Here is a 19,721-nt window from a genome sequence, read left to right as displayed (position 1 = left end):
TTTTAAAATAGATTATCATAAAAAGTGAGATGAAAGTAATAACCTGCTGGCCAACACATCATTTTACAGATTAGGAAACTGAGATTTAGAAAGCTTAAAGAAATGGTTAGTGGCAAAGATTCTTTGTAGACCACCGTATGCAGTGATATCTATTTTTTTTCCATAAAAAAATTTTTTTTCCATAGTTATCATAAAAAGAATTTTTTCTCCATAGTTATCATTTATTGTGACAATTCTAGTTTGGCTTTAATTATTCATTATAGTACTTTATGGGAGAGTACAAATGTGCTGCAGTATATATATATATATATTTTTAATAATTTTTATTGTGCTTTAAGTGAAAGTTTGCAAATCAAGTCAGTCTCTCACATCTAAACTTATATACACCTCACTACGTACTCCCATTTACTCTCCCCCTAATGAGTCAGCCCGCTCCCTTCTTCCAGTCTCTCCTTTCATGACCGTTTTGCCAGTTTCTAACCCCTTCCACCCTCCCATCTCCCCTCCAGACAGGAGATGCCAACATAATCTCAAGTACCCACCTGATGCAAGTAGCTCACTCCTCATCAGTATCTCTCTCCAACCCATTGTCCAGTCCAATCCATGTGTGACGAGTTGGCTTCGGGAATGGTTCCTGTCCTGGGCCAACAGGTTTGGGGACCATGACTGCCAGGGTCCTTCTAGTCGCAGTCAGACCATTAAGTCTGCCTTTTTTATGAGAATTTGGGGTCTGCATCCCACTGTTTTCCTGCTCCCTCAGGGGTTCTCTGTTGTGTTCCCTGTCAGGACAGTCATCGGTTGTGGCTGGGCACCATCTAGTTCTTCTGGTCTCAGGATGATGTAGTCTCTAGTTCATGTAGCCCCTTCTGTCTCTTGGGCTTATAATTAACTTGTGAGCTTGGTGTTCTTCATTCTCCTTTGATCCAGGTGGGTTGAGACTCATTGATGCATCTTAGACGGCCGCTTGCTAGCATTTAAGATCCCAGACACCACACTTCAAAGTGGGATGCAGAATATTTTCTTAATAGATTTTATTTTGCCAATTGACTTAGATGTCCCCTGAAGCCATGGTCCCCAAATCCCTGACCCTGCTTTGCTGACCTTCGAAGCACTCAGTTTACTCAGGAAACTTCTTTGCTTTTGCTTTAGTCCAGTTGTGCTGACCTCCCCTGTATTGAGTGTTGTCCTTCCCTTCACCTAAAGTAGCTCTTATCTACTATTTAATCAGTAACTAACCCTCTCCCACCCTGTCTCCCTCCCCCCTCTAGTAACCACAAAAGAATGTGTTCTTCTCAGTTTAAACTATTTCTCAAGGTCTTATAATAGTGGTCTTATACAATATTTGTCCTTTTGCAACTAATTTCACTCAGCATAATGCAGTGATATCTATTTTTTTTAAGGTTTTAAGAATTTACTATAAACAGATTTATTAATTCCTGTCATAAACATTACATACACATATACTTTCATTTACTCAAAGAGACTTCATTCTTTAAGAAGTATTCCAATTTACACAGCTTCCAACTTTTTACAGAGTTGATAAAAAATCAGGTGTGAGCACATTCTGCCATAAAGTGTACATCCAAGCTGGTAGCAAAGGTACTTTTCATACTTCCCTATTCATTATACTAATTTTTATTCTGTGCAAATGAAGACGATTATTTGTTTAAACTCTAAATGTTTGAAAGTCATATTATCTTTGGAATTATCTCCTTCCTATATGCTCAAGGACACTTAAGAAGAGGTCTGCTCACAGATATAAAATTCCATATATGTTAATATATACTGCTACCTGACATTGTGCCATCCTATACATCTTAAATAAATGTTTCATCTTCTCTTTGTGCTAGGAGATGATTTTACCCTAAAGGGCATCATTTTATGAATTTAATAGCAAACACTACAGTGGGCCTAGAAGGGGCCTTCGGGCATTTCTTGATCTATTCTTGAATCTTCAAACAGGAGAATATATTAACCATTACATAAACAAGCACTGGCCCATGTGCTGAGCCTTTAATGAATTCAGGGCAGGACTAATGAGAATTAAGCAATAGATGTTAAAGTTTAATCATCCCTAATTCTCTGTTTTAGTTCCTTTCCATCCGTTTTTTCTGTGGATGCTGAGTGCAGCGGAATGCTAAAGCAGTGGCCTGCTCTGAATTAGAGATAAGGGGCACAAAATAAAGAAACATGAAAAGCTGTGATGGGAGTTTATGGAGTTAAGCAACCACTCTTTACCCTGGGAAAGGCAGGATATTTGCAGACCTACTAAGGGAGCCATCCCTCCATGAGTTTTCTAGTTTCCAAACTTCAAAAATAGGGGCATTTTATATCTTCTCACAAGTACTAATAATGTACAAACATCAGGTGCATGCCTGATCAGAATCTCATATCGCATTTTAAGATCATGTCATCTTGTCTGGTCTTTGTAGGCATTTCCTGAATACATTGATTTTCCTAATTTATGTGTCAAATTACAGCAATGTATTTTAGGCTATGCAGTAATTTTATTTAGCTTCTTTTTTTATGTGTTGCAATTTTTTTTTATTTATAAGGAGAAAAGCACAAATCCTACCTTTTTTGTAGTCATCTTAAATACGCAGTTCAGCATTTTTTGATTTTCCATTCTAAATTAGTTTTCTTCATTTTTTTTTAAATTTCTTTTGAGACTGATTGGTTCAGTTCCCTCTCTTTATACTGAAATATTGAAATAGTATATTGAAATACTAACATAGGGAATATGAAAGAATACCCTTCTGCATGCTAAAAAAAAAAAAAAATCTTTATACCCCCACACCTGGGGAGGGGTATAAAGTTGAGTGAGTTGGTGAATACTGGCTACATAGAAAATAAATTAGAATGGAGAGAAAATCATACATGCATTATGAAAGAAATAGCAAGGACCGGCTATGTAATTTGTGAGGCTTGGCATAAAACAAAAACATGGGGCCCTTTGTTCAAAAAGTATTAAGACTTTGAAGACGCAGTAGTAGACTACTGAACCACGTACAGGGCCCATATAAGTACTGGGAGCTGTGTAACTACATAGATTCCATGCTCATATAGCTGGCCCTGACTATAACTACCATTTACATTAATTACTAAGGATGATTTCTTTAATACACATCCTTAGAGGCCAGTGTTGGATATTAAAAACTGTGAAGGCAGCGCTTCTTGACTTGGCCTTTATCTGTCTGATGTTTAAACTGTTCAGATGATACTGACTGCTTTAAGATAATACTTGATTGAACTAGAAACAAGTGGCATAACCTTCATAAACAGTAAGTTTAAGACTTTGTCAGAGAATTTAATAGAAATTTCAGATACGTTTGAGTCTTCACTGTATTTAGAAGTATTTTACACTGGTAGACTAAAAACACTCAAAAAATTGGTGGTCAAAACAGAATAAAGGCAATTTTTATCTGAATCTAAATAATGAATGTAGTGAGAGCTGAGATGTTGAGCTACAAAAATAATTTGCAGTTAATTGGAAGCGGGAGAAAAGAAAAAAAGATTTTGCTTTTTTAAAGTACAAAAAAAAGCAGCGTATCAATGTGTACTTAAAAGTAGCTTTTTTTTCTGTTTTTCTTACTGGAGTATATTGTGCTTTACACTTAAATGTGAAACTTGATAGCTAATAGATTTATTATTTAAATAAATATGGAAGTAGTGTGAGGATACTGAATGATGACATTAATAGACCTAAGTTTACTGTTCTCTTTCCGTGAAGTACCACAAATCACACTGTGGCAGGCTTCAGAATGAAATGTTATTTCCAAAGTAAAAACTGTGTCTGGGACCTTTCTGAGAAGCAGGGTCTTATGTGGAGTCACAACGATGTCACAATGATAAGGCCCACTGAGGCAGTACCAGTTGCCCTCATGTCAATTCCAAGTCATGAAAACCCCATGGGTGTCAGAACAGAACTGTACTCCACAGGGTTTTCAAAGGCTGATTTTGGGGGAGTAGATCGTCAGGTCTTTCCAAAAAGGCACTTCTGGGTGGACAAAAACCACTAATCTTTTTTTTTTTCAGTTAAGAGCCAAGCATGTTAATTGGTTATTTGTTAATTAAGGGACTTAGAAAAACTGTAACTCTGTAAGAGCTCTAGAAAGTCTGATCATAAAGCTCACTGCCATTCATTTAGGATTTTTAAATCATTTTATATAATAGATTGGCTTTTAATCAGCAGCATTTCAGAATTAAATAAGAGGGAAGGTGTATTATTAGCTTTAAAGGAGGACCTATGCATGGAACATGTATATCATATATCCAAGGGAAGGAGTGAATAAATACATTTAATCCATTTCCAGTAGGAAGGGGAAAGAAGTCTTTCCCCTTCCTACCGGAAATGGATCACTGACTCCTTGGAATCATCGAACTGGTTGTTAACAGCTATACCTAATGCAGGTAAAAAAAAAAAAAAAAATCAGGGCTCCATTTTCAAAGCTGTAAACTTCTGTCAGTCACAAGATCCATTTCTTAATTACTATTCCCCCCAACTTACTTATTTGACTTAAAGATACTGAAGTTAAATTTATCAATAATGTACACTTAACAAATTAGTTGTGTTGTCCAAGGTTATTGCACTAAGGAAGGAGCATTTTAATTGAGGAAATTAGTTCAGATAATAAAATAATATAGTTTAAATTGTATAAACACCAGATTTTTGAGACAGAAGTGACTTGGTTATCTTTCATATAAAAATTATGAGGTTCTTTAAGGAAGCATCTCCTTGAACATAACTTTCCTGAGAAAGACATTGTTTTTCTTTCCAAGAACAACCTTTTGTTGGAATACAATTTTCTACGTGTCTTGCATTTTTACACATTTTGTGAGCACAGACCCTGACCGTCTTTATTCCAGACTATCTTTTCAAGGATGTTCGTACAGCAGTGAATGGCTTGGAAGACAGTGATAGTGTCTCACCCCAGAATAGATGGCAGGTTTGACTACAGCTTCCAGAACAAAGGTAAATCACGCTTACTTCCATTATATTAGAGTCTGTTTCCCTAAGCTCAAGGTTCCTCTCCTATAAGGCAACTCACTGCATGCACAGGTATCTGGGCCTCTTTGTCTCAACCTTTAGGAAATGATTCTCGAGAACCAGTGCAAGAAAATATGCTGATACATTCTCTACTATTATTGCTATGAATCATAAAGTCCTTCCTTTGTTTCTAATCCAAGAGTCAGTGACTTCTGCCAACATCCCTGAAACTGTATATGGTACATTAGCTTGCTAGCTTGGAAGTAGGATAAGATCTCAGATCCTTCACAGTCACTGACAACATGTGGATATCTCAAAACATCCTAGTATTAGTCTGAGGCCTTTCTCCATTTTCATTATGACATTTTGTGTTATACCGATAATTTGACCATTGACTTTGATTCTTCCACATGAGAAATTACTGTGTCAAAACAATTTTGGAAAGTATTAATTATAAATTAAACAAATAATTAAAGTAAAATGATAAAATATTCTTAATTTCAAAATCATTAAAATTAGTTGCAAAATGACAGATGTTTGAACTGATGGCCACAACTCCTAACATGCCATTAGTAACACATATGATATATCTTATATCTGTCTAATGGAGCCCTGGTGGTGCAATGATTAAGAGTTTTGTTGCTAACAAAAACGTTGGCAGTTTGAATCCACCAACCACTCCTTGGAAACCCTATGGGACAGTTCTATCCTGTCCTATAGGGTCATTACGAGTTAAAATCGACTCCAAGGCAATGGGTTTGGTTTTTGTTGTTGTTATTGTTGTTACATGCCATCTAGTCAGTTCCCACTCATAGCAACCTTATGTACAACAGAAGGAAACACCGCCTGGTCCTGTGCTATGGTCGCAATCATTTTTATGCTTGAGTCCATTGTTGCAGCCCCTGTGTCAATCCATCTTGTTGAGGGTCTTCCTCTTTTCATTGACCCTCTACTTTACCACGCATGATGTCCTTCTCCAGGGACTGATCCCTCCTGATAACATATCCAAAGTATGTGAGACATAGTCTCACCAGCCTTGCTTCTAAGGAGCATTCTGGTTGCACTTTCTCCAAGACAGATTTGTTTTCCTTTTGGCAGTCAATGGTATATTCAATATTCTTTGCTAACACCACAATTCTGAGGCATCAGTTCTTCTTTGGTCTTCTTTATTCATCGTCCAGCTTTCGCATGCATATGAGGTAACTGAAAACACCATGGCTTAGGTCAGGCACACCTTCGTCTTCAAGGTGACATCTTTGCTTTTCAATACTTTAAAGAGGCCTTTTGCAGCAGACTTGCCTAATGCAACATATCTTTTGATTTCTTGACTGCTGCTTCCATGGGTGTTGATTGTGGATCCAAGTAAAATGAAGTCCTTGACAACTTCAATCTTTTCTCCATTTATCATGATGTTGTTTATTGGTCCATTTGTGAGGATTGCTATTCTCTTTATGTTGAGATGCAATCCATACTGAAGGCTGTGGTCTTTAATCTTCATCAGTAAGTGCTTCAAGTCCTCTTCACTTTTAGCAAGGAAGGTTGTGTCATCTGCATATTGCAGGTTATTAATGAGTCTTCTTCCAATCCTGATGCCCCATTCTTCCTCATATAGTCCAGCTTCTCAGATTATTTGTTTAGCATACAGACTGAACAAGTATGGTGAAAGGATATAACCCTGAAACACACCTTTCCTGATTTTAAACCCCTCCTTCTGTCAAAATGACTGCCTTTTGATCTATGTACAGGATCCTCATGAGCACAATTATTGTTCTGGAATTCCCATTCTTCCCAAAGTTATCTGTAATTTGTTATGATCCACACAGTCAAATGCCTTTGGATAGTCAATAAAACACAGGTAAACATCTTTCTGGTATTCTCTGCTTTCAGCCAGAATCCATCTGACATCAGCAATGATATCCCTGGTTCCATGTCCTCTTGTAAATCCAGCTTGAATTTCTGGCAATTCTCTGTTGATATGCTGCTGCAGCGACTTTTGAACGATCTTCAGCAAAATTTTACTTGTGTGCGATATTAATGGTATTGTTCGCTAATTTCTTCATTAGGCTGGATCACCTTTCTTGGGAATAGGCATAAATACAAATCTCTTGCATTTAGTTGGCCAGGTAGCTGTCTTCCAAATTCCTTGACATAGAGGAGTGAGCATTTCCAGTTTTTTTTTTTTTTATATACCTATCTATAAAGGACTCACTGGGTATAAAGGACTCAGTAGATAATGTTTCCAATTTAATTCTCAGACTAGACTTATGAGAACTATAAGAGAGAAATGCAAGAATTCATTGACATTGAGGCTGAGATTACACAACTTCTGCAAGTTCATACCAGAAATCAGAAGTAAGTTTGTGAATTCAAACTCTGTGTACTGCTTGCTAAAAGTCTAGCAATTTATTCATTAAACCACTGACTACTAGATACAATAATATCCTGCTACTATTAGACTGATTCTCCAATACAGTGGTAATAGAAACAATTTTAGAACTTCAATGAATAGCATAACCTTTCAATAGCTACCCGTTATTGTGTGCTGAGGGGAATTTCATCTCTGACCACGTTCTGCCTTTCTCTAGCCATTTTTATTCCTTTACACCAAGCTCACATACAGTTCAGGGCCTTTGCATTTGCCGTTTGCTCTGCCTAAAATGCTTGTCTCCAGGCCCTTCCACTGCTGGCTTCTTCTCATTCTTCATTTTTTGGGTGAATTATCATCTTCTCAGAAAAGGATCCTCTGAATATCCTATCTAAAACACACTCCCTCACTAGAGCTGTGAACCTTTATCATATTACTTTTGAACCATCACTCGTACTGTATCTTTGTCATCTCTATCTCTAACTATCTAATTTGATCATTTATTTATTAATGTTCCTTTTTTTAAGGACATGGAACTTCTCTGTTCTTGTACACCGTGTAATTAGGACATAGAACAATTCTAGGCACATATTTGTTGAATAAATGAGTAAATATTTTCTTTGAATCCTTATACTAACCTTCATATATGTATTAATATTTTTAGTTTTAGATAAGAAAACTGAGGCTCAAAGAATTTGTGTGAGCTGCTCAGTGTCACACAGATAGTAAATGCTGACACTGTGGTTAAAAGTCTTATCTGGCTGTACTTCATAGGTTGCACATTTACCTTCTACGTGCTTTAAAAATCTCCCCTCCTTACGTAAACCAGGTATTAGCTTTCGCATAGGCAATCTCTTTTCCCTTTGCTTATTCTGAGCCACAGATCAGATCTTTTTCTTTCCCCCCAGAAAGAATTCACTCTCATTTCACACCAGTATTAGGAAATGCACCCAATTTAAGGAGCAAGAGAGGAGATGCTTTATACAGACATCCTGCAGCAAAACAAAGACTTTTCATGGCCTACTGCCTCCATTCTTCTGCACTTGAAAACAAGAGAGACTCTCCATGAGATGCACTGACACAGCAGCTACAACAATGGTTCAAACATACTAACAATCGTGAAGATGGCGCAAGATGGGGTAACACTTAGTTCTGTTAATCATAAGGTTGCCACGAGTCAAAATCAACTTGACAACAATTAACAACCATCACTTTGTTATTCAACAGTAATTCCAGCTTCCTTCTCCAAAGTGATGTAAATATTCATTGTGACAATTAGCAAAGAACCCTCCTAGAATTAGAATTTCTTCTCCCAATTTAAGTCCATATAAGGATTACAAATAAAATATATTTTTTGTTTTTTCCTACATCAGGTCTAGGCTTGGCACCTAAATAAGTAGATCAACTAAAACTTTTCATTGTAGCATTCCCATTTCAGAGAGTGTTGTAACTGAAAGAACAGAAGGAAAAATTACAAGTAGTTCTATCCATAAAATAGACTCATAATAGAGAAGCCAAGGTCGAAAGAAATGTTGATGATATAACATCTTATCTATTCGGGATAGAAATTCTATAGATATTGGGAGTAGGTATGTTGAATATGTGAGAGCTCCAGTGGTGCAGTGGTTAAAGTGCTGGGTTTCTAACTGAAAGGACAGTGATTCAAACACACCAGCTGCTTCAAGAGAGAAAGATGTGTCAGTCTGCTTCTGGTAAAGATTACAGCTTGGGAACCCAATGGAGCAGTTCTACTCTGTTCTACAAGCTCGCGATGAGTTGGAATTGATTCAATAGCAATGGGTTTGGGTTTTTTTTTTTTTTTTTGGTAATACTGAATATGTCCTATGGTATGCTTCTTTTTGCTTTAAAATGGCAAAATCAAGTTTTTAATGAAATATTTCAATATAGGAGCACTGGCGGCACAGTGGTTAAGAGCTCAGCTGCTAACCAAAAGGTCGACAGTTTGAGTCCACCAGCCACTCCTTGGAAACCCCATGGGGCAGTTCTACTCTGTCCTATAGGGTCACTATGAGTAGGAGTCCACGCCAGAGCAATGCATATTTCAATATGGGCCCCTGGAAAAGTTGCAACAGTAGATGATCACAGCACAGATGATTCAAAAAGTATTCCTCTTGAATGGTATCATTTCATATATTTTCCCCTTGTTCGGAACCCAAAAGAGAGTATGCCAATTGTGTGGCTGGAGATATTTTGAATCAGTAGTCATGGTTCTTAACCTTGCCTCCACATATAAACACTATAAAATAAAATACCTTTTAGAGAAAATGAAACTCAATAAGGGGGAAAAAAAAAAAAACAGGACCAACAAAATGGTACATATATTTATAACTGCACAACCAGGCTTATGGCATAATGCATTATAGTTTCACAAACAATCGATACAAATTATTGGATATAAAATTACTTTTTGATGACCACTGTGAAAATACAAGCTGTTCAAGTCGTTCTTCACACTATTATTGATTTTACTCTACTTTTTGTATTGCATTTTTAAAGCACTTGATGTCAATTTTAAAGTCTCCAGTCTATAGTAAAATACTAAGCAAATTCACATAGACTGGAATTTTTTAAGGGAAGTCAAGGAAAAAGAGATTCTTGAGAAAACTCTTGCTTTGAATTTCCTATTCCAACAAGAATCTCTTTTTAAAGTCACAAAAAGTGCCTTTAAAGTCATACTTTAAATATTTAAATTTCAATAACCAATTGAAATTGTTTTAGCATTTTAAGTCATGTAGTGATTTTATTTCATCATTTTTTTCCATAGACTTTTTATCATAGTGTAACATTTACTGACCTATTTGTTCCCATGGAGATAGTTATCTGTAAAAACATAAAATGACACACAACTGCCATGCCTAAATACAGGGTTTTCTTCATATTAAATTCTTGTTTTTCAATTAGTAATGAATAATAATTTAGAATTCATAAGAATTAGATGCTGTTGCCTCAGTAACCAAATGCTGATACTGCTAAGGGTTTTTCCACCTAGATGTTTTAGGACAATTTCTCAGGAAACAGATTCTGGAATGGAGATCTGTAAGCACAAAGTGTATTAGAAAGAGCCCTTGGCAAAAACACCTGGGAAGAAGTGAAAGAAACTGAACTGGGCAAAGGGAGAATTTGTCCTGCCTTGTAGTTGCAACAGAAGAGGCCTCCACTAATTCCAAGGAGAGTTCTCAAGCTGGGAGAGCTCTTTTGACAAGGCTAAAATTTAGGAAAGGAGGCTTATGCCTTCAGTTATTCCCATTAATCAGTCATCAGATGCAAGCCACACAAGGAAGATGAAGAGGGTATGGACTCAGGCAAAGCAGCCCCCTTCAGCCCAAGGCAGTTTCCGAGAATAACAGATGAAGGAATGAGTGCCTGCAACCTTAAAGGGTACCCTATGCTTTAACACAGCATCCACTGTAAGAAGTATAGAATTTTATGTGTATATATACGTATATGCATATATACATATACATATGTATATATACACACACACATATATATGTGTGTGTATATATATATATACATACATTTGTGTGTATATATATACATATATCTATAAAAACCAAAAACCAAACTCATTGCCATCAAGTTAATTACAACTCATAAGGACCCTACAGGACACAGTAGAACTGCCCTATAGGGTTTCCAAGGAGTGGATGGTGGATTTGACTGCCAACCTCTTGGTTGGCAGCCAAGCTCTTAACCACTGTGCCTCCAGGTCTCTATACATATGTACACACACACACACATACATAGGTATATGTGTGGGGGTGTGTGTGTATACATACATACATACATACATATATATACATATATAAAATGAGAGCATGCAGATAAGAATTATCTGTGTATCAGAGCTTCTCAACTTCTTTATCATTCGCTCTTGGTGCCCCCATTCTGAAACTAATTTCAATTTAGCTCTCTTATTCTACCTTCTGCCTGTGTTTCTATTTCTATATTACTTCTGTTTGTTTATCTCCCTATTTCACAGCTATATCAGATTATAATTTGATTTCCACACATCCAGTATAACTAAACCAAATGTCGTGTAAAATGGTGGTCTTTGAATGTTTTGCTTGGATAAATGCTGAATTTTGAAAATAACCATGTATCCCTCATATATTTTTAGATTGACTTTAATTTTTTTTTACTAACAAATTAAATATGAGTAAATGAGACAATGTCTCATGTACTATAAATTTTGAATAGTATAAATTCTGTTTCATCACAATTTTAAATGTATTGCATAGTATCTAAATAATCAGATACCTCGATGTCTGCTTTTCAAAGACCCAAAATTATACATTGCTCTTTTTACTCTTTGAACTCACCCACTTATTCCACCCTATTCCATTTCCCCCTTGGAATGTTATCTTAGTGTAAAAAACAAACCCATTGCCATTGAGTCAATTCCAACTCATTACGACCCTAGGGGCAGGGTAGAACTGCCCCATAGGGTTCTAAGAAGCAGCTAGTGGATTTGAACTGCTGAACTTTTGGTTAGCAACTGTAGCACTTAACCACTACACCACCAGGGTTTCCTTATCTTAGGATACAAGGTATTATTATCCTTTAAAAGGTTTTATTATTTATAATACTTACCTGCCATAAAAATTTTTTCCTGCCATAAAAATATATATATAAGCTGAAAGTAATTTTTTTCTTTAAATTCCCTCTCCCAAACATTTCCTAAGCATTAAAAAAATTTATTCTGATTTGTTATAGTGACTATTTTAGTGCACAGCTGATCAAAATGACGTGACATATTTATCTTGATTAATATTTATAAAACATAAAATACAAAACTTTATTAAAATGCATTTTAGTGAAGTGGAGATGAATTCCTTTTCAATTAGTTCAACTACATATGGATAAAAATTACTAGTTGTTAGAATGAAACATGGTTCAGCATCAACTCTACACCTAACAGAGATATAAGCCCTAGAAAATACTGCTCACAAAAAAAATTGTTCAAAATGGAAATGGGATCTGTTTTTTATACTAAAATCAATAAGAATATTCAGAATATGTGGTCCCATAATTTGTAACCAATTAAAGAGAACAGTGATGAGAAAAAATACAGATACATGGTATCAGAGATATAAAACATGGCAATTTGTTCACTTATTTATTTAAATTTTCTTCCAAATAATTTAGACAATATTTAGACTCATCTTAAAATGAGCAGTATTACTAGAACAATATGTTATGCCCCTCTGATAAATTTAATAATTTACCTTTACTGACAAAACATAAGGACTGCATCAGTATACTCCACTTCCTTATTCCTATAAGCTCAAAATTTGAAAATGAGGAAAATAAGTTTGGCATTAAAAAAAATTTAGAATAAACATGTAAGTTAGAATCACATAAGCAAATCCAGTATTGAGTACCCTCTATGTTAAAATCCAGCTTTTTTTAAAGATATTTACAGCATTTAATCCTTCTAAGGTTAAAGAAAGACAATGAAAACATTTTAAATTTACTACATCATTTCAGTTCTGTCCATAAAATGTAAATAGATCTGGTTAATTGAAGTGTCCAGATGTTTTGGTGTGATATAATAACATCCTTAGACTGCCAAGTACTTCACAATAATAACTGTACTTTAAATAGCTGGTAGAATTATTTTATTGTTGACAGCTCTTGAACCTAATTTGGGTGGAATATTGTTCTCTTAGAATAAAACTATCTGCAGATTGACTATTTTTTGCAGAATAGAATAAAATGCACTCATGCCTCCAGCTGCTTCTCACCGCAACTCTGTGAGGTCTGCAGATCTCAAACTTTCATTTCTATAGTGGCTATGATGCCACCTGAATTTTTTTTTTAAATCTTTCCCACTGACCAGTTGAGTGATTTTAACTGAGTCACACCATGATTCTGTCCTCAGTTTTTTTCATCTGTAAAATTCAGACACTGGCTAGATGATCATCAAGGCCCTTTTCAACTCTAATACTCCCTGACGTTAAAATTTTAAACCCCATCTGATAAACACATTATTCTCATGAATGCCATAGTGTATAGTGACATTCTTAATCCAGCAAAACATTAACTTGCACCATGGATTTTGATTCTCCCACACTTGAGGGAAAAGACAGTCTGATTCTAGTCTTTTCTGGGTTTCTATAGCACAACATAGCCCTGTCTAGTGCAACCAGAATTTGCGCCTCATCTTAAATTTAGGTAAAGAGGGATTGCTTCATCCCCACATGTACTTGTTCACCTTTCCTCACCCATTTTAATTCCAGCATACATCACTCTCTTGAAAGTATAATTGTTAAGGAAGAAGACAGTCTCCGAAAGACATATATTTTAGATATAATCTTATCAGTAATGATGATGATGATACAAACTAAGATTTGTGAAGCAATCATTATGTCAGACACTTTATAATGTGACAACCTTATGAAATATGAATCATTATTTCCATATTTGCTGATGAACATTCTATGTCCTATCCAAATGAATCTGTTGCTGTTGAGTCGATTCCTACTCATAGCAACCCTGTAGGACAGAGTAGAACTGCCCACAGGGTTTTCAGAGAGTGGCTGGTGGATTTGAACTGCTGAACTTTTGGTTACCAGTTGAGTTCTTAAACGCTGATAAGTAACAAGATCAGTATTAGAAATCACGTGGAGACTTTAAATCACTGTGCAATATGTTGGTTTCCTTAAAGGACGCACATAATCTAAGACTGATGAGCATATGTCTCCATTGTAGAAGCCAGAAGAGCGAAATCCAGCAAGAGCAAAATCCCCCTTTCTGTGAAGGAACCATCTTTTTGTTGTTGTCTTCACGCCTTTGGCCAGAGCTCTACTTTTGTGATATTGATACTGAATCTGGTATTTATGAAGTAACACTTTTTTCCCAGCTAGAATTACAAGATGCGGAAGGGAGTAGGAATTTGGGAATCACAGTCTTACTGTCATTACAGTAGCAATAAAACTTCACCTCCAATCTCTAGTGATCATTTTAAGAATGGATTTTAATTTTCTGAAGCAAAATTAATATATACAAAAAAAAAATCATCTCTACTTCCTCAGGAAAGTTTTACTTAGAATGAGGCTCATTTATAGTAAATGATTGCTTGAGAGATTAGGTTTGATAGGTATCACAGAGAAGGGACTAAATGCATGGGTTCTAGATTAGGGCAGGTTCTACAAACTAGCACAAAAATGAATGCTAGCAGAGCCCTAAGCCAGTCCTCAATTAAACTCAGCAAACTTTTGTACTTGAAAAATATTTTCCAGACCTCCTTGAGAAGGTGAAAATATCTGTATGATGGAAGTTAAGCTTGGTTTTCATGAGACCACTCTATGGAAAAGAGCCAGGGACAGAACACAGTTGGATACATTGATATCACTTTGCTCGAATGGAATAAAATGAAAATGACTTACCGCAACATTAGAGAGAGACTTCAGGTATTTCCTTTATTTTTGAAAGATTCCTTAATCAAAGGTTATTTTCCTTTGAAGTACCCTTTTCCCTTGACATGTTTCTTAAGATTTCCTATATTTTTTCTTTATCTGGTTTGAAGACAGGTTCTGAATAGAGTCTGATATCTTCATAGATTGCTTTTTGACTGAACAAGCAGAGCTTAGAGCAGGCATTCAAAAGTCAAACAAATCATTCAGCCACAGACTGATTTAGCTTGATGAGAGCAACTGGTCTCTAATATGAAAGAATCTGGGGGTTCAGTCCACAAAACACAATTGACAACTGAAGTCTTGGCCAAAGCAATCAGGAAAATCCAGGTACAGCATACTAGTAAGGTGCACACTGCATTTTGGCATGGCTGTTTTTATACCACATTTTAAGGCCACCATTAGAAGCCCTGATGGTACAGTGGTTAAGCTTTCAGGTGCTAAAAAAACTAAAAGGTCAGTTCAAATCCATCAGCCGCTCCTTGGACATTCTATGGGGCAGTTCTACTCTCTCCTATACATGAGATAGCTGTGAGTAAGAATCTACTCGATGATATGGGTATTTTGACTCAGCATTTTTTTTTTCTCTACCATATATATGTTGATGTGTCCACCCCAAAAACAAACAAAAATAAACCAATCATCTCAATCTTATTTCATTACCAAGTAATGTTCAAAATAGATGAAAAGTGAAGGAGGGCATTTTGTTGTTGTTATTGTTAGGAGCTGTGGAGTCAGCCTGACTCAGAGTGACCCTATTACAACAGGAGACACTGCCAGGTTCTGAGCCATCCTCACAATCGTTCTTATGCTTGATCCAATTATTCCAGGCACTATGTCAATCCATCTTATTGAGGGTCTTACTATTTTTCACTGACCCTCTACCAAGCATGATGTTCTTCTCCAGGAATTGGTCCCTTCTGAAAACATGTCCAAAGCATGTGAGACAAAGTCTTTCCACCTTCACTTCCAAGGAACATTGTGGCTGTACTTCTTCCAAGATAGATTTGTTTGTTCTAACAGTCCATGGTATATTCAATATCCTTCACCAATGCCATAATTCAAAGGCATCAATTCTCTCCCGTCTTCCTTATTCATTGTCCAGGTTTCATATGCATATGAGGCGGATGAAAATACCATGGATTGAGGCAGGGGCACCTTACTCCTTAAAGTGACATCTTTGCTTTCTAACACTTTAAAGAGATCTTTTACAGCAGATTTATCCCATGCAATGGTCCACTTGACTTCTTGACTGCTGCTTCCATGGGTTTGACTATGGATCTAAGTAAAACGAAATCCTGATAACTTCAGTCTTTTCTCCGTTTATCGTAATATTGCTTACTGGTCCAGTTGTGAGGGTTTTTGTTTTCTTTATGTTAATGTGTAAACCATACTGAAGGCTGTGATCTTCGATTTTCATCAGTAAGTGCTTCAAGTCCTCTTCACTTTCAGCAGAATTGCGTCATCTGCATAATGCAGGTTGTTAATGAGTTTTCCTCCAATACTGATGATTTCTTCTTCACATAGTCCAGCTTCTTGGATTATTTGCTCAGCACACAGACTAAATAAGTCTGGTGAAAACATACAACCCTGACGCATACCTTTCCTGACTTTAAACCACACACTATTCCCTTGTTCCATTTGAATGACTTCCTCCTGGTCTAAGTATAGATTCCTCATAAGCACAATTAAGTGTTCTGGAATTCCCATTCTTCCCAATGTTATCTGTAATTTGTTATGATCCACACAGTCCAGTCCCTTTACATAGTCAACAAAACACAGGTAGACATCTTTCTGATATTCTCTGTTTTCAGCCATGATCCATCTGACATCAGCAATGATATCCCCTGTTCCATGTTCTCTTCTGAATCTGGCTTGAATTTCTGGCAGTTTCCTGCAGATGTACTGCTGCAGCCACTTTTTGATGATCTTCCACAAAATTTTACTTGCGTGTGATATAAATGATATTGTTCTATAATTTCCACATTCAGGTGGATCACTTTTCTTTGGAAAGGGAACAAATATGGATCTCTTCCAGTTGGTTGGCCAAGTAGTTGTCTTCCAAATTTCTTGCCATAGACAAGTGAGCACTTCCAGCACTGCATTCATTTGTTGAAACATCTTAGTTGGTATTCCATGCATTCCTGGACCTTGTTTGTTTTGTTTTTTGCCAATGCTTTCAGTGCAGCTTGGACCTCTTCCTTCAGTATTATCAGTTCTTGATCATATGCTACCTCCCAAAATGGCTGAATGTCGACCAATTCTTTTTGGTACAGTGATTGTGTATTCCTTCCACCTTCTTCTGATGCTTCCAGCATCGTTTAGTATTTTCCCCATAGAATCCTTCAATATTGCAACTCAAGGCTTGAATTTTGTCATCAGTTATTTCAGCTTGAGAAATGTCAAGTGTGTTTTTCCCCTTTGGTTTTCTATATCCAGGTCTTTGCACACATCATTATAACACTTTGTCTTCTCAAGCAGTGTTTTGAAATCTTCTGTTCAGCTCTTTTACTTCATCATTTCTTCCTTTCCCTTTAGCTACTTTAAATTCAAGAACAACTTTCAGAGTTTCTCTTGACATCCATTTTTGTCTTTTTTTCTTTCCTGTCTTTTAAATGACCTCTTACTTGCTTCATGTGTGATGCCCTGGATGTCATTCCATACCTCATCTGGTCTTTAGTCATTAGTGTTCGATGTGTCAAATCTATTCTTGAGATGGTCTCTAAATTCAGGTGGGATATACTCAAGGTCATACTTTTGCTCTTGTGGAATTATTCTAATTTTCTTCAGCTTCACCTTGAACTTGCATATGAGCAATTGGTGGTTTGTCCTGCAGTCAGCCTCTGGCCTTGTTTTGACTGATGATATTGAGCTTTTCCATTGCCTCTTTCCACAGATGTAGACAATTTGATTCCTGCCTATTCCACGTGTATACACAATGGGTAAGATTCATGTGTATAGCCACCATTTATATTGTTGAAAAAAGGTATTTGCAATGAAGAAGTCATTCTTGCAAAATTCTATCATGTGATATCTGACATCATTTCTATCACCTAGGCCATATTTTCCAACTACCAGTCCTTCGTCTTTGCTTCCAACTTTTGCATTCTAATTGCCGATAATTATCAGTGTATCTTGATTGCTTGTTTGAGCAATTTCAGACTGCAGAAGCTAAAAAAAATCTTCAATTCCTTCATCTTTGGCCTCAGTGGTTGGTGCAAAAATTTGAATAATAGTCGTATTAATTGGTCTTCCTCCTAGGCATGTGGATATTAAACTATCACTGATAGCACTGTACTTCAGGATAGGTCTTGAAATGTTCTTTTGGATGATAAATGACAGGCCATTCACTTCAATTTGTCATTCCTGACATAGTAGACCATATGGTTTTCTGATCAAAAAGGCCAATACCAATCCACTTCAACTCACTAATTCCTAGGATATTGATGTTTATGTGTTCCATTTCATTTTTGATTACTTCCAATTTTTATAGACTCATACTTCATACATTCCAGGTTCCGATTATTAATGGATGTTTCCAGCTGTTTCTTCTCATTTTGAGTCATGCCACATCAGCAAATGAAGGTCCTGAAAGCTTGACTCTATTCATGTCATTAAGGTTGGCTCTGCTTTGAGGAGGCAGCTCTTTCCCAGTCATATTTTCAGTGCCTTCCAACCTGAGGGGGCTCATCTTCTGGCACTATATCAGACAATGTTCCACTGCTATTCATAAGGTTTTCACTGCATCATTTCTGAACTTGCCTCTTTATTGCTCCCTAAGAGATGAATGTGGCAATGGTAATAATTAGATATGAAGGTCAGAAAAAGGAAAAGGAATCTCCTTCTAAGTAACCTGGGAAGAGCAATTTTGCTATAAATTTAGCAGTGAAGCCCACTTAAAGTTACATTGAGGAACGAATAAAAGTGAGAAAATAGAGTCAAATGAAGGAATTAATCCCTTTGAAAACGTTGTTTCTGAAAACCTTCTTTCCATTCTTCTCACTCTACGACCTTATTCTACATAGTCTTTTCAAAATTGGACCGAGGTGAAGAAAGGATTAAGGATTATGAGGTACAAATTCACATAGTTTGGTGCAGTTCTAATCTGGCATTGTATCCTTCTGTATGTTACTAATAAAATTTCCAGTATTTTCTCTATCTGTTGCCACCAAGTTGATTCCAACTCATGGCAACACTATGTGTTGCAGAGTAGAAATGCATTCCATAAGGCTTTCAAGACTGTCATCTTTCAGAAGCACATCACCAGGCCTTCCTTTCAAGGTACCTTTGGATGGGTTTGAACCATCAACCTTTTGTTAGTAGTGTTTGCTAACAGTAGGGTATATTTCTTTTTCAGTAAAGACCTCATACTGAAGCTCTCACAAAGCTGATCACAGCTTCTGAGGGATGACCACTCTGGATGACCACTTATGATACTTCATTAAGTCCAGGCTTTTAATGGTCCAACATTTTCCTGAGGACTCTGCCCTTTCAGATGGCCATCTTTTGAAAAATTGATTTTAGGATAACCTCAGGTCTGTCTCTTCTGTGTGGTCCAAATCTGATCATTGGAAAGATCAGATTTGCTCCACCATTGATGTAAGTGAAACTTTGCCTTGATAAAATCACCATGGTCACAGTCTGTCTTTATTCCACAAGGCAGGAACTTTTTTTGTTTAGACACATGTACAAAACACCAATGATTGTGTCTCTCAAACTTAGAGAGGCAGTTGATAAGTTCTACAAATTATCTCCTTAAAGCCCTTTTTAACAAGAATTAGAATGAGGTGGAAGCACTCCCTTCCATCATAATGATTGTGAGAGGTGGTGCAACCACACAGCACACAAGTAACTCCCCTTCTAAAGACTCCTCAGCAGCTCCTTTAGCCTCCTTCTTATAAGTACTTTAGTTATCGCCGTGTTAACAGAC

The sequence above is a fragment of the Elephas maximus genome, chromosome 9 (assembly GCF_024166365.1).
Source record: "Elephas maximus indicus isolate mEleMax1 chromosome 9, mEleMax1 primary haplotype, whole genome shotgun sequence".
NCBI lineage: Eukaryota > Metazoa > Chordata > Mammalia > Proboscidea > Elephantidae > Elephas > Elephas maximus.
Note: the sequence above shows the minus strand (reverse complement) of the source record.